The 13873-nt window shown below is 48.7% G+C and overlaps 1 protein-coding gene across 9 annotated transcripts in view; it reads right to left on the reverse strand.

Annotated features, from left to right (window-relative positions):
• The window catches only part of LOC128848155 (C-type lectin domain family 2 member D-like), a 50411-nt gene extending 37462 nt beyond the window's left edge, over positions 1-12949 (reverse strand). For 3 of the 9 annotated variants that reach the window (XR_008446981.1, XM_054047958.1, XM_054047955.1), the window contains exon 1: positions 12782-12864. The gene's annotated coding sequence lies outside the window, so the exon portion shown is untranslated. The other 6 variants (XM_054047961.1, XM_054047956.1, XM_054047959.1 and 3 more) reach the window with 6 other exon arrangements.
• Between the last annotated feature and the right edge of the window lie 924 nt (positions 12950-13873).

Here is a 13873-nt window from a genome sequence, read left to right on the forward strand (position 1 = left end):
CAGCAGGTCCTGTCTCAGGAGCAATTCATTATATCCACGAATGACTTGGATAATGGAGTGGAGAGCACGCTTGTAAAATTTGCACCTGACACCAAGCTGGGAGGACCACAGGCACTCTGAAGGGCTGTTGCAGGCAGGCTACCCCCTTCCTGTTTCTATCTCCTTCAGCACCCATGGACTCCCGCGGGACAGAATGGTCTAGTAACATCTGTGCAGGCACCAACACAATGAGACCTCTAGGCAGGGCTATAACGGAAATCAGTTAGACTGACTGGTCTATAATTCCCTGGGTCCTCTTTCTTCCCCTTTTTAAAGGTAGATCCTATGTTTGCCCTGCTCCATTCCTATGGGACCTCACCCACCTTCCAGGAGTTCTTGAAGATAATCGCTAACAGTTCCGAGATGATTTCGCCTGTGTTGTCACCGCAAAGTGGGCGGGTTCCAGGCGCTCAGTAATGACCCAGGGTATGTCTACACTGCAAAACACCCACGGCAGCGAGTCTCAGAGCCCGGGACTAGAGCCTCGGGCTTGTGCTATGGCGCTAAAAAGTGCCATGTAGACATTGCCGCCCGGGCTCGGAGACCCACCTTCCTCACCGAGTTTCAGTGCAGGAATGTCTACATGGATCTAGTGGGGTCCAGCAGGGTCCTGTCTCAGGTACAATTCATTATTTCCATGAATGACTTGGATGACGGAGTGGAGAGCGTGCCTGTAAAATTTGCAGCTGACACCACACTGGGAGGATCACAAGTACTTTGGAGGCTGGATGAGAATTCAAAATGACCTTCACAAATCGGAGAAATGGTCTGAATTCAACAAGATGAAATTCAGTAAAGACAAGCACAAAATACTGCACACGGGGAAGGAAAAATCAGATGCACAACTACAACCTGGGGACTAGGTGGCTCAGGGGTTGTACTGCTGAAACGGAGCTGGAGGTGCGAGTGGATCACAAATTGAGTGAGTCAGCAACGGACTGCAGCTGCAAAGAAAGTGAACCCACCCCATGGAGGTCGGATTTTCCAAAGAGCCCAGCACCCAATAGCCCTTCTTCCCGCACAGCTGAGCTAACGAGGGGGAACAGAGCCTCCTTGTATCCAGGGTACCAGCTGATGCCCTTGAGGCCTTATTGGAGACAGCGGGTGGCCTTGTGATTAAGGCCTTGTCGACATGGGGAAAAAAATTGTAATCACTTTTCCATGGGCGGTGGGGGGATAAACTGCCTGGCTCCCCACACACGAGTGAGTGAGGTCGAACAGGCACCCACAGAAATTATAACTCAGAATTCTGCTATTTCATCAAGAACAGATTTTCCCTTTCATTTCCTTGCAGACTGCCACTGACGCTAGTGGGAACCTCACTGTGCATTGAGGAGCGTGTGTAGCCCTAAATTTATGCCCCCTGGCCCTCGGATTGTGATTAAACACAGAGCCGGGCCTGTCGCACAGAATTAACTGGGGAACTTTCGTATCTTATAAGTAGAATGAAACTAAAACTGTTAGGGGTAAAAACAAACCAGACAGCAGCTGTGGCATTAAACTTAACTAGGTAACAAGTATCAGAGGGGTAGCCGTGTTAGTCTGGATCTGTAAGAAGCAACAGAGGGTCCTGTGGCACCTTTAAAACTAACAGATGTATTGTAGCATAAGCTTTCGTGGGTGAATGCCCACTTCGTCACTTGCGTCTGACGAAGTGGGCATTCACCCACGAAAGCTTATGCTCCAATACATCTGTTAGTCTTAAAGGTGCCACAGGACTCTCTGTTAACTAGGTAAGTAACACACACGTATGAGACTGCAGCCAATCACAACCAACCACATCACTAGAAAGCTATTCCATTCTTCACTATTTTCACTTGCATGTTCTAGCCACGGCCCCAGCTCCTGGTCTGTTTTGTGTCTATTCAGGCTGCAAGCTCTGTCTGTAAAACTCCCAGGGCAAAGGGGCTCTGATCCCAACAAATCTCCAGACATTGCCATATAAATTCTATTCTTCTCCTCTCCTCATTGCTGCACGACAGGAGCAGCTGTCGGTGACATGGGATTCGTTCCCTCTCTCATCCCGGCCCCGCAGGAGAACAGAACAGGGCGTGCTGGGGAGCGTTTTGTTTTGATGGGGGGTTTGTTTTTAGTGCACACACTGGTCTGGGTACTAAATATAAATGTTTACTCTGGCAGCATAAAGTGTCTTTCATATTGATATTAATATTTTTTACACTTGCTCCCCCACTGTGACGGTTACCCTTAGAGATTGTTACCCTGCCAACCTAGACGCCTCTCTGGCCTCTCCCACAGGCTCCCGCTCCTCTACAGCGTTAGACACAAGCTTCTCCTCTATGCCTTTAAGGTTCCTGTCACAGCGTCACTGCAGGGCCCTCCTGGCTCCTGCCCCCGCTGGGCTGAGAAAGTCACCCAGAGACCTTCAGGGGCAGTGCCCACCTGGTGCTTTTACTTACAGGCTGTTACAGGCTGTGCTCCCACCACCTATCACCATACGCGTGGTCCCCTTCTCGCAGTCCCCTGGCAGGAGAGAGGGGCAAGTTCTCTCTCTGCTTCCCCTCACTGCCTTTCCTCTTTCCAGCTTCCCCCCTGGCTTCTTCCCCTGGGCTCTTAGCCAGCCCCAGCCTGATGGGGCAGCAGCTGTTAGAGCTTCCCCAGTCAGGGCCAGGTGCTCTACCCAGCTCCATTCACCCCCCTTCATTGGAGCTGGAGAAGCAGTTTTCCGCTTAGCCCTGTCACAGTTCTTCACCCTTTAGCCCCTCACTTCCTAGCAGATCTGCTATTTCATCATACCAGGGACATCGCCATTGCTCTGCCAGTGATATCCAGCCTCTTCCCTCTGCAAATGTCTCCAGGCTCCCCCCTCATTGAGGTATAAAATGTCCCCGGGAAAAAACAGAAAATCCCTACAATACCTTCCTTTCGACTCAGATCTGCTGCAACACCCACAGAACACGGCCGGCTGGTGAGGGCAGGGACGGGATTAAGCTGAGGCTGTAACTGACTATGCAAAACGTGCTGATTTTCTTTGTCTTAAACCACGTGCAGGGCTGTTATACAGAGAACAGGGATCAATTGTTCTCCACAGCCACTGAAGCTAGGACGAGAAGTGATGGGCTTTAATCTGCAGCAAGGGAGATTTAGATTCCATATTAGGGAAAACTTTCTAACTCTAAGGCCAGTTCAGCTCTAGAAAAACTCCCAAGGGGGGTTGTGGAATCCCCGTCATTGGAGCTTTTAAGAACAGGCTGGACAAACGGCTGTCAGGGACAGTCTAGGTTTACTTGGCTCTGTCTCAGCACAGGGGACTGCACTGGATGACCTCTCCAGGTCCCTTCCAGTCCTCCATTTCTATGAGTCTAAGTGTAAGGCCTCTAGGCACTGCTGTAATACCAGTGACAACACCAGTGCCTGCTCCTCCAGCAGATTCTGCATGGGAGTAATAGGAGGTCCCACTGTGACGGGTTCGGTTGGGGAGCAGGGGTCTGTGGACTCTGGGGTGGGGCCAGGGATGAGGGGTTTGGGGTGCAGGCTGCCCTGGGGCTGCAGTGGGTAGAAATATTAAGGTTATAATTTAATGTATATAGTTATGAGGCTAAAAATGTATCCTCATGGCTTAGCAAACCCAGGCAAAAAACCTCCCCAAGAACAGAGAGGCAGTTCACACCTCATAAGGGCATGTATGGGACAAACCCAGCCCAGCCTCACAGGAACAATGGACACTGGCTTAGGCAGCAACAAAATAATCTGTTAGACCCTGGAGGGAGTCATCCCCTTCCTTTGGTCAGTTTGAGACTGTGATGAGGTAATGCACACCTGTCTCTGAAGGGGGAGGGCAAAACCAGGAGGGAAGAAAGGACATGATAAAAGGAAGAGACATTTTGCCATGCTCTCTCTCTCGTCCTCCTACATCTACAGACACCACCACCATCAAGTGACTGAAGCGCTGATCAAAGGGGAGAGCCTGGCTGAAGAGCAGCCAGCCTGTGGTGAGAAGCGTCTAAGTTTGTAAGGACAATGAAAATGTTAAAATCAGCTTAGAATGTGTTTTGCTTTTATTTTATTTGACCAAATCTGACTTCTTGTGCTTTGACTTCTAATCACTTAAATCTACCTTTATAGTTAATAAAGCTGTGTGTTTATTCTACCTGAAGCAGTACATTCTGTTTGAAGTGTGTCAGAGGCTCCCCTTGGGATAACAAGCCTGGTACATATCAATTTCTTTGTTAAATTGACGAACTCATATAAGATTGCAGCATCCAGTGGGCATAACTGGACACTGCAAGACGGAGGTTCCCAGGGTTGTGTCTGGGACCGGAGATATTCACTAGTGTCATTCGCTTGCAAGTAGCTGGGAGCAGCTGACATGCCAGAGGCTGTGTGTGAACAGCCCAGGAGTGGGGGTTCTCACAGCAGAGCAGGGCTAGGCTGGCTCCCAGAGTTGAGGATTGGAGTGACCTAGCAGATCACAGGTCCAGACAACGCCAGAGGGGAACGTCACACACACTCAGGAGATTATAAGCTTTGTAATGATACCTTACAAGACACCTTTTGCACGAAGCATATTCCAGTTACATTATATTCACACATTAGCATATTTTCATAAAATCATATGGAGTGCAATGTCGCACTAGTCACCACAATCTTTCAATACATTTAACCCTACAAGGCAGGGCAGTGCTTTTACCCCCGTGTTACAGATGGGGAACTGCGCCCCAGATCGATTTCAATGGGAAATAGGCATGTAAATACCAGTGAAGATCAGGCCCAGGTGACCCACCCCAGGTATCAGTGATGGAGCAGGGAATCAAAGCCAGGTTTTGCAGGTCCCAGGCTAACGTCCTAACAACTGGACCATCCTTCCTCTCTTCAAGGCAGGGGGGCCTGGCCCCACAAAGGGCGTCGTGCTGCTGAGAGTCACAACCCCTAACTTTCAGATGCCTAGAAAAATCTCAGGAACAGCACCAAGATCCACCACCCCTGGGTTAGGTTCCCCAGCTCCCGACACAATGAACGGGGAGAGGCCTAGAATGGGATTCACAACAGCCAGCATGCTGGGCAGGGAGACGCCTACTCCAGCCGATGCTAATGAGAGGGGTGTGTCCTAAGCCCTGCCACTCTCAGGGAGTTTGGCACCTAAGTCCTGGCTGGAATGAGGCACCTATCTCCGCTAGCTATCCACGAACGGGACACGTCTCTGGAGTCAGGCGATTAAACCGCCTGAGTAGTTTCTTGTGAGATGGAGATAAGTAGCTGGGCAGGAAAGATGACTATGAGCCACCAATCCTAGGGTGCATTAAGCAAGATATTTCCAGTAGAGACAGGGAAGTGTTCGTACCATTAGTCAGTACTAACTGTCAGGGTGGTTAAGCACTGGCATAAATTGACTAGGAAAGTTGTGGAATCTCCATCATTGAAGATTATTATCTGCCCATCCCTGACAGGTTTTTGTCTAACCTGCTGTTAATACTTAGTCCTGCCTTGAGTGCAGGGGAATGGACTAGATGACCTCTTGAGGTCCCTTCCAGTCTGACGATTCTCTGATTATACAAAGCACTGGTGAGACCTCACCTGGAATACTGTGATCTTCCATGTTTAAGAAAGATGAATTCAGACTAGAATAGATGCAGAGAAGGGCTACTAGGATGATCTGAGGCATGGGGGACCTACCTTACAAGAGGAGATTTAAGGAGCTTGCCTTGTTTAGCCTAACCAAATGAAGGCTGAGGGGAGATAGGATTGCTTTCTATAAATACATCAGAGAGATCAATACCAGGGAGTGAGAGGAGTTATTTAAGTCAAGGACCAATGTTGGCACACAAAAAAATGGATATAAACTGGCCATCAATAAATTTAGGTTTGAAATTAGATGAAAGTTTCTAATCACCAGAGGAGTTCAGTTCTGAAACAGTCTTCCGAGGGAGGGGAGCAGCGTGGACAACAAAATAACTTGTTTTAAGACTGAGCTTGACAAGTTTATGGAGGGGACGGGGGGTACGATGAAGTTGCCTACAGTGGCATGTGGCCCATCCGTGACTGCTAGTAGCAAATATCTCCAATGGCCCATGATGGGACACTAGCTGGGGAGGGCTCTGAATTACTACAGAGAATTCTTTCCCAGCCGTCTGTCTGGTGGGTCTCGCCCAGATACTCAGGGTCTCACTGGTCGCCATATTTGGGGGCAGGAAGGAATTTCCCCCAGCTCAGCTTGGCAGAGACCCTGGGGGGGTTTCATTTTCCTCTTCAGCACAGGACACGGGTCACTTGCAGGTTTGAACTAGTGTAAATGGCGGATTCTCTGTCACTTGACGTTTTTAAACCACGATGTGAGGACGTTAGTGACTCAGCCAGAGGTTCGGGGTCTGTTACAGGAGTGGGTGAGGTTCTCTGGCCTGTGACGTGCAGGAGGTCAGACTGGATAATCATGATGGGCCCTTCAGGTCTCTGAGTCTATAGGGCTGCGTGTGCGTCTGGTGGGTGGGCAGGAGGGACACGAGCGTACAGGCCAGAGATCAGCAGATGAATCCCGCACTGCCGGTGGGGGGCGCCGACATGGGTGAGTTGTGAGAGTCTGAGGCAGGCGTTATTCTCCCCCTCCATAACGAACTGGTTCTAAGAACAACCCCCATGACACATGAATCTGCCGAACTGAACAGGCAGTTGGAGGCTCCTTGCTTCAGGGCACTGTGGGCCAACCGTCAGGAAACAGCAGTTGGGAGTTGTGCAGCTGCTGGGGGGTAGATACAACGTGTCTCAGAACCAAAGAGCTGGATAAGGAAAGAGGGAGGGGCGATAACACAATACATTGGAAGTGGTGAAATACCGCAGTCCTCCTCAACGGAAAAGCAGCTGAAATAAATTTCTTCTTTGATAGGTGTTAAATTCCCTCCCCTCCCCCCCAAACCATCAATGAAGAATTGGGAAGCAGTTTCTGTAGGTGTCTGGCTGGCTGAGTTTCTGGCTGAATGCTTATTATACAGAATGCCATTTGTTTTCAGTTTTTAACTGAAAGATTCCAGGGTTTTACAAATGCTATTTGGTTGGGTTTTTTAAACCAATTTTCGACTCTCCAGTCCACGAAAATACTAATTATGTTTAAAAAAATCCAGCACATTACATTAGGTTGGTGTGTTCATGTTAATAATAAGATAATCTAAGAGTAAATGCGAGGCTGTCTGTTAAAGTGAAAAACACACACGTATGTGAGTGCCTAATGTATGTACGATGTACAGTTCATAATACAAACCAGTGGTAAACTCATTTTCCTCTCAATACTCCCACTTTTCTCTACTTGTTGCTTTTTTTTCTGTCCCCCAATATTTAACCAGAAAACTGTGACGTTCATTCTTTGCACTGATTTTCACCTATGTTTAAAATTGTTTGTAATAAACACTGATAAATTCCCAGGGACTTTTAAACCAAAACTAAAACTAAAAAAAGAAAGGGCCTTGGTTCTATATATTACTAGTAACACATTAGAGAGTCTGGAATTGGTACCTTTTATTATCTGAATCTTAATAAAATCTCCACCACTGTAAATGTTTCCATCAGGATTGGATGTTTTTCTAAACCCTCTGCTCTAGTTCAAACCGGAATTCATCCAGGGCCGCTCTCTGGCTGGTGCTATTCCGGAGCTCAGGCTACACGATTACAATGGCCCCTTGTGACTTGGAATCCATCAATCTTGTCCGCTCTGTCTCAGAGTCGTGGGACGTCAATGGGCCCCAGTTCCAGACCCTTCGGTTGTCACGAGCAAGTCTTACCCCCACAGTTCAGTGCCAGGCTTTGTCTTCATGCTGCGCTGGTATAAATGGCCTGCATGAACTGGGCCCATCATTTGCTCAGCAGCTTAAAAACCAAGCCAGGTAGTGCAGTGGGTAAAGAGTCCCAGGAATGTGTTTGCTCCTAGCGCTGAACAAACAGCTCTGCTAAAATGAGGAACAGCTCCCAGCGCTAGTGCATTGTCTACATTGGCACGTTACAGAGCTGAAACTTGCATCGCTCGGGGATGTGTTTTTTCACACCTCTGAGCGAGAAAGTGTCAGTGTAGACAAGCCCCAAATCAGATGCGAGATCAACTCATCCAGCAGCGTGTTCCCCTAGTAACTGCAACTGCAGAGCATGAAACCCGCAGTAGGCACTTCAAAGCAAACAGCATTATCCCCCAAAGCTGCTCTTTCTGTCTGCAACGTCGATACGCAGCCTGGCACCAAACTCCGTGGGGGTAGAATGTGCAGAGTGCCCTGACAATGGACGGGGCTGGAACTGGGGCCTGTTGATGTCCCAGGACTTTGAGTCAGAACTGTCCTAGCTTACGCCCACGCTGGACTCAATGCACTGGCTGTTGTCCGCTTTTGTAGGCCAAACAGCCCCAGGCCTGGCTAGTGCTTAGAAGATCAGTCAGGACGCCCGGCCGTCTGCATCACTGTGTTGGGGTTACTAGGCCTGCCTGAGCCAAAGTTCTTCCATGTTTAAACTCTGTCCTTCCATGTTTAACTCTAATCGACCTCAACAACCAAGGACAGGAATTGGAATGTGTAAACAGGCAGTTAGCAATTACGACCTTGTTCATACCAGGTACCACACAATAATGATTTGCATGTTTCTAGCTGGGGAAGGGGTAATAAACTCAGGGTAAACAGGACCAAATAACAGTTTAGGGAGAAGTTACTAACAAGGTAGATTTATAGCCCTAGAATGATTTAATTGCTTAAATGTATAAACATGCCTTCGGTAGAGAGGGGAGGGGGAGTAGAGGGGAGGTGGTAGGAAGGGGGGAAGAGGGGGAGCTTAGTTGTAAAATGTATAAAGAAGAGAGAAACTGTTTTTGCTGGTGTGCTCGATTTGAGACTTGCCTGTCTCCTTGCACCACTTTGAGATCTCAAATAAACTTTGATTGTTTCTCCACCCCGGTATGTTTATTGGCGCGAAGCACTCCGGGCAACAAACCCCACTGTTGCTGTCCTCGGGCCCCTGTGCCGGCAACAACTGCCCAGTGTCTGCCTAAAACCTTTCCCACCCCCCACACTCAGACTCACCTCCTGAAGAAAACCAGGCTATAAACTAAGAAATTGGCTAACGAATTTGTTTAAAAGCACAAGAAACAGGATATAATGTGATGCACCTGTTATTCGTTGGCCTGGCTCCTAGCAACCACATTTGCAGGCACACAGACATTTGCATTTAGTTGCCAGGGTAGAAAAGGAAAAAACAAGCAGAAGAAGATAAATGAGCAGTTAACAGACAGTTGAATCTGATCAAAACCAGTTGCAGTTTCCCGGGGGATGGTACTTCTCCAGAGTCAGTTACCTGGCAGCATTTGGCATTATTTTGCCCCCCGCCCAGTGATTTTAGTTCCTGCAGGTATTTCTGTAACCCTCCCCCTGGCAGGGGTGGCAGAACGGCTGTGGGTGGGGGAAGGGGGCATGGGATAGCACCCCCTCCGCAATGGAAATAGTACAGGGGCTGATCTGTTTCTGCCCCTGAGCGTCAGGCCGCTCAGGCTGGGGGGGTTGCAGCTGCTGGGGGCAGAGACAAGAGCAGGGGTGGGAGCAGCCACTGGAGCTCCAGGGATAGGCTGGGGAGCAGGTGGGGTCCAATGCGATCAGGTCAGCAGCAGCTACCCCTGGGGAAGAGACGGAATCACCAGGACCCCTCTTCCCCGGCCTTTTACAGGACTAGATTCACAAAACAGACGGAGGTGGTCATGCACCGTTATCCCTGTGGTTAGAGCAGCGCCTGGGAGACGGTCGGGCTGTGGGGTGTCCTAGGGCAGGAACCTCCCAATCGCTCCTGCTGACGCCATATAAAGTACTCAGATCTTCACTGGGCCAGAGAGCATGTGAGAACGTCCCAGCTACCGGGCTATGGAACCGGGCACCTAGGAGGGAGAAATCCCTGCTCCATCCTCTGTGAACATCCTCCCCGTAGAACTTTTAGTCCAGTGGTTATGCCAGCATCTACCCCTGCCCCACTATTTTGTGAATGGCACCTAAGTTAATGGGGGGGGGGGTGGAATGGCCAAACTATTTGGTGAAATGGTGTCGAATTTGCAAATAGCTTCTGGTCAACTGAAACGGCATTTTACAGCAAATAAAACAATGCATGTGAAAAAATTCATACATACCCCAGCGATAAGCCAACATTACTCATGTTCAGCTACAAGCTATGAAAAATGGGGGGGCCTCATTTCTTGGAAGATAAGATTAGGGAGGTAACTAGATCAGCAGAAATGTTTGCGCTAAGATAAGCAAATGGGACAGTACGCTAGAAGACAGAATGTCTGCACCAGCTATGATAAGAGGGAGAACACCCGGGGAACCATTTGTTAACAATAAGAAAACAATGGACAAGAGAAGTCAGGAGCGTAAATATGAGGTAAAGAGTAAAGTTAAACATAGTGCGTGCGTAGAACATGCTGTACAGGGATTGGTTCCTGCAAAGGAACCAAGCCAATCCCAAAATGTGAAGCGATGGATCATGAATGCAATGTAATATACAAAGGAAGAGGTTGGCGTGTAACTTGGGATGTGTGATACGACCTATACCCACCCCCTACACTTGAGTCTGATCAACTCAGCGTAGCTTTGCTATCTGCCAAATCAGACACCGGAGTGATCAGCCCAGAGTTGTTCTTGGGGAGCTGAGGGGAAGAGGTCTCAGGGGAACCCCAACATAACTAAACAGAGGAGACCCCTCTGTGTGGTTGCCCGGAATGGTGTGTTTCAGTTTAACTTAACACCTGCTCTCAATGACCATAGGTCCCAGTGTCTGGCGTTTACAAGCAGCAGTGGGTGTGTGTGAGAGCAGATGTAAACAGTGATTGTTGTGGTCCTAGTGTGCTGGGAGCGGGGGAGGGGCAGGAGGGGAGAAATGGCAGATGGTCTCTTAGCCAAGCAAACAAAGGACGCTTTAAAGCAGAGACGCAAAGTGCATTGGCTACAGAGCATGGCTCACATGTTCTGTGTCTGGAATGGAGCTAAGCAGCCGGGGGTTACCTTGATCCTCAGGAGGATCAGAGTAGGGGGCAGTGGACACACACACACACACACACACACACCTTGGATTCCTGAGTCTCTCATGTCACAGGTGTATCTAGATCTCTCCTGAAACCTGTTCCTCTTTCTTCCATTATGAGCTCTTCCTACAGTACACATTTGGGGAGAACACACACATAAGAGGGGGTGCAAAAGGTGCACACACACACTCCAAGGCGGGGAGACTCACACATACTAGGAATCAGAGAGGACACAATGGCGGGGAACGCAGAGGGCAGGGGAAGGAAGAGAGACATTTTGGGGAGCGGATGAGGACACTGAAAAAAAAGAAAAAAACCCCCACACACAGGGGTCAAGGATACAAACTGGGACAACACAGATATACACATCTGCGGATGCAAACACCTGCGCACGTGCCCCTCCTCACCCACTTGGAAGCAGAGAACGTTCTGCAATGGAACCAATTTTCCAGTCTCCTGAACGTCCCTTTTATCCCCAGCCACAGACAGCTTTCCACTGTGAGCCATTCGTGCAGTATAAATAGACTCGGCAGAATTAGATTGTTATCTGCCAATGTCAATAAAGGTCAATTTCACCGCACATGCACAAACTGAGACAAAATATTTCCAGCCACAATGATACTAGAGCCCTGGAGTGGGACCCAGGGTTGAACAATTGCTAACCTGGGGTTACAAATAAGTGTAGACGCTCAAGTCCTAGGTCAGTGGCTCCCAAACTTTAACAACCCGTGAACCCCTTTCACTAAAATATCAAGTCTCGCGAACCCCCTCTTAAAAATGAATATTTCCCGGCATTTCCTCCTTTACCCGAGTATAAAAGTAGTGATCTGGGAAATATAAAATTTGTTCTTATGACATGCTTATTACACACTATTAATCATTACAGTATTTTTATTTCATTATGAAAACGGCAACACTCTTCCAAGATCTCACTTTCGTAGCTTGTATCACTTTGAATAAGCCTGTTATAAGACAAGGCTTCTATGTTTCATCAAGGAGTATCAGCCGTGAAACAGCATGCAGACAGTTAAGAAGCCAACTCAAAGAGTTCCTCCTACACAAGCATTCAGGTCTTGAGCAGTCCAGGCAAACAACGCATGTTACAACAAAGATTAAATTTGTTCTTCATCATAATTTAAAAACAATACTAACTGCCTATTTAATTTTAAAAAATATCCCCCTCCCTTTCCATTTCTTCTAAGGAGTCTTGAAGTTGAAATCTCCTCAGTGTGATAGAGATGCTTGCTTTGATCTGCTTTGCTCTTGGAAGTCCTGGGGCTCCGGGCTGCTCGTCCCATGTTGCCTGGGGTCCCTAGGGACAGCTCTGTCCACCATTAGGGAATTCCCCCCCCCCCCCCCCCCGAGGACCTCCTGTAACATTCCCAAACCCCAGTTTGGGAACCACTGTCCTAGGTTAAACCCCGGGTCTGCTCACTTGAGTTCTACTAACCCTGGGCTTACATTGCAGTGTAGATGTGCCCTTTAGTGCTACCCTCTAGATCTTACCTCTCAGTCCCAACAAATGACGGTGACAGCACTGATCTGCTGACCAGGAGGACTTGGTTCAGTTCCCAGCAATGTCACAAGCTCCTGGCATGACCCTGGGCTAGTCAGTTCATCTCTCTGTCCTACCAGACAGGCCCGCGATAACGCTTGCTTGGCAAGGAAATATTTCATTCCTATTTTGGGAGGCTCAGACTCTGCAGTGACAAAGAGCAGACACCTCCTAAACTCCCCACACCTGGAGTAGGAAATTCTACCCACCTTCAACTTGGCTGCTACCCCAGAGAGGCGGGGCTGGAACAGCAGTTTGGAAGCGAATGGCAGACTGACATCTGTGTTCCTTCACACACACGCCACTCAGATCAGATCTATAGTTTGTATTCCTGGGCTGGGATACCGAGCACCGATAGCCAGATGAGCACAGGACACCCGTTTATACATCTCATCCATTCATCACTGATTTCCACTGTAAGCTCTTCAGGGCGAAGGGGTATGGGGTTTAATTAATCCGTATAGCTCCGAGCATACTGGCGGTTGGCAAGTAACAAATCGCAATCCCTTCCGCCAAGATCAAACCGCCTTCCGCCCCCTGCAAGACAAGAAATGTGCAACATGAGGAAACAGGATCAGCAGCTGAACCATAAGAAATGGCCGTACTGGGTCAGACCAAAGGTCCATCTAGCCCAGTATCCTGTCTGTCGACAGCAGCCAATGCCAGGTGCCCCAGAGGGAGTGAACCTAACAGGTAATGATCAAGTGATCTCTCTCCTGCCATCCATCTCCACCCTCTGATAAACAGAGGCTAGGGACACCATTCCTTACCCAGCCTGGCTAACAGCCATTAATGGACTTAACCTCCATGAATTTATCCAGTTCTCTTTTAAACCCTGTTATAGTCCTAGTCTTCACAACCTCCTCAGGCAAGGAGTTCCACAGGTTGACTGTGCACTGTGTGAAGAAGAACATCCTTTTATATGTTTTAAACCTGCTGCCCATTAATTTCATTTGGTGGCCCCTAGTTCTTATATTATGGGGACAAGTAAATAACTTTTCCTTATTCACTTTCTCCACATCACTCATGATTTTATAGACCTCTATCATATCCCCCCCTGGGAGCGAAGGACCTCTTGCTGAATTGCCGCCAAAGTGCTGCAGATCGCGATCGCAGCTTTTTGGGGGGGGGGGGGGCTGTTTGGGGCAGCAAAAACCCTGGAGCTGGCCCTGCTTGGGGAACACCACTAGTTACCCCTCTCCATTCTGAGGAGTTACCATTTATTCCTACCCTTTGTTCCCTGTCTTTTAACCAGTTCTCAATCCATGAAAGGATCTTCCCTCTTATCCCACAAGGAGCCA

Source organism: Malaclemys terrapin, chromosome 13 (assembly GCF_027887155.1).
Source record: "Malaclemys terrapin pileata isolate rMalTer1 chromosome 13, rMalTer1.hap1, whole genome shotgun sequence".
Taxonomy (NCBI): Eukaryota; Metazoa; Chordata; order Testudines; family Emydidae; genus Malaclemys; species Malaclemys terrapin.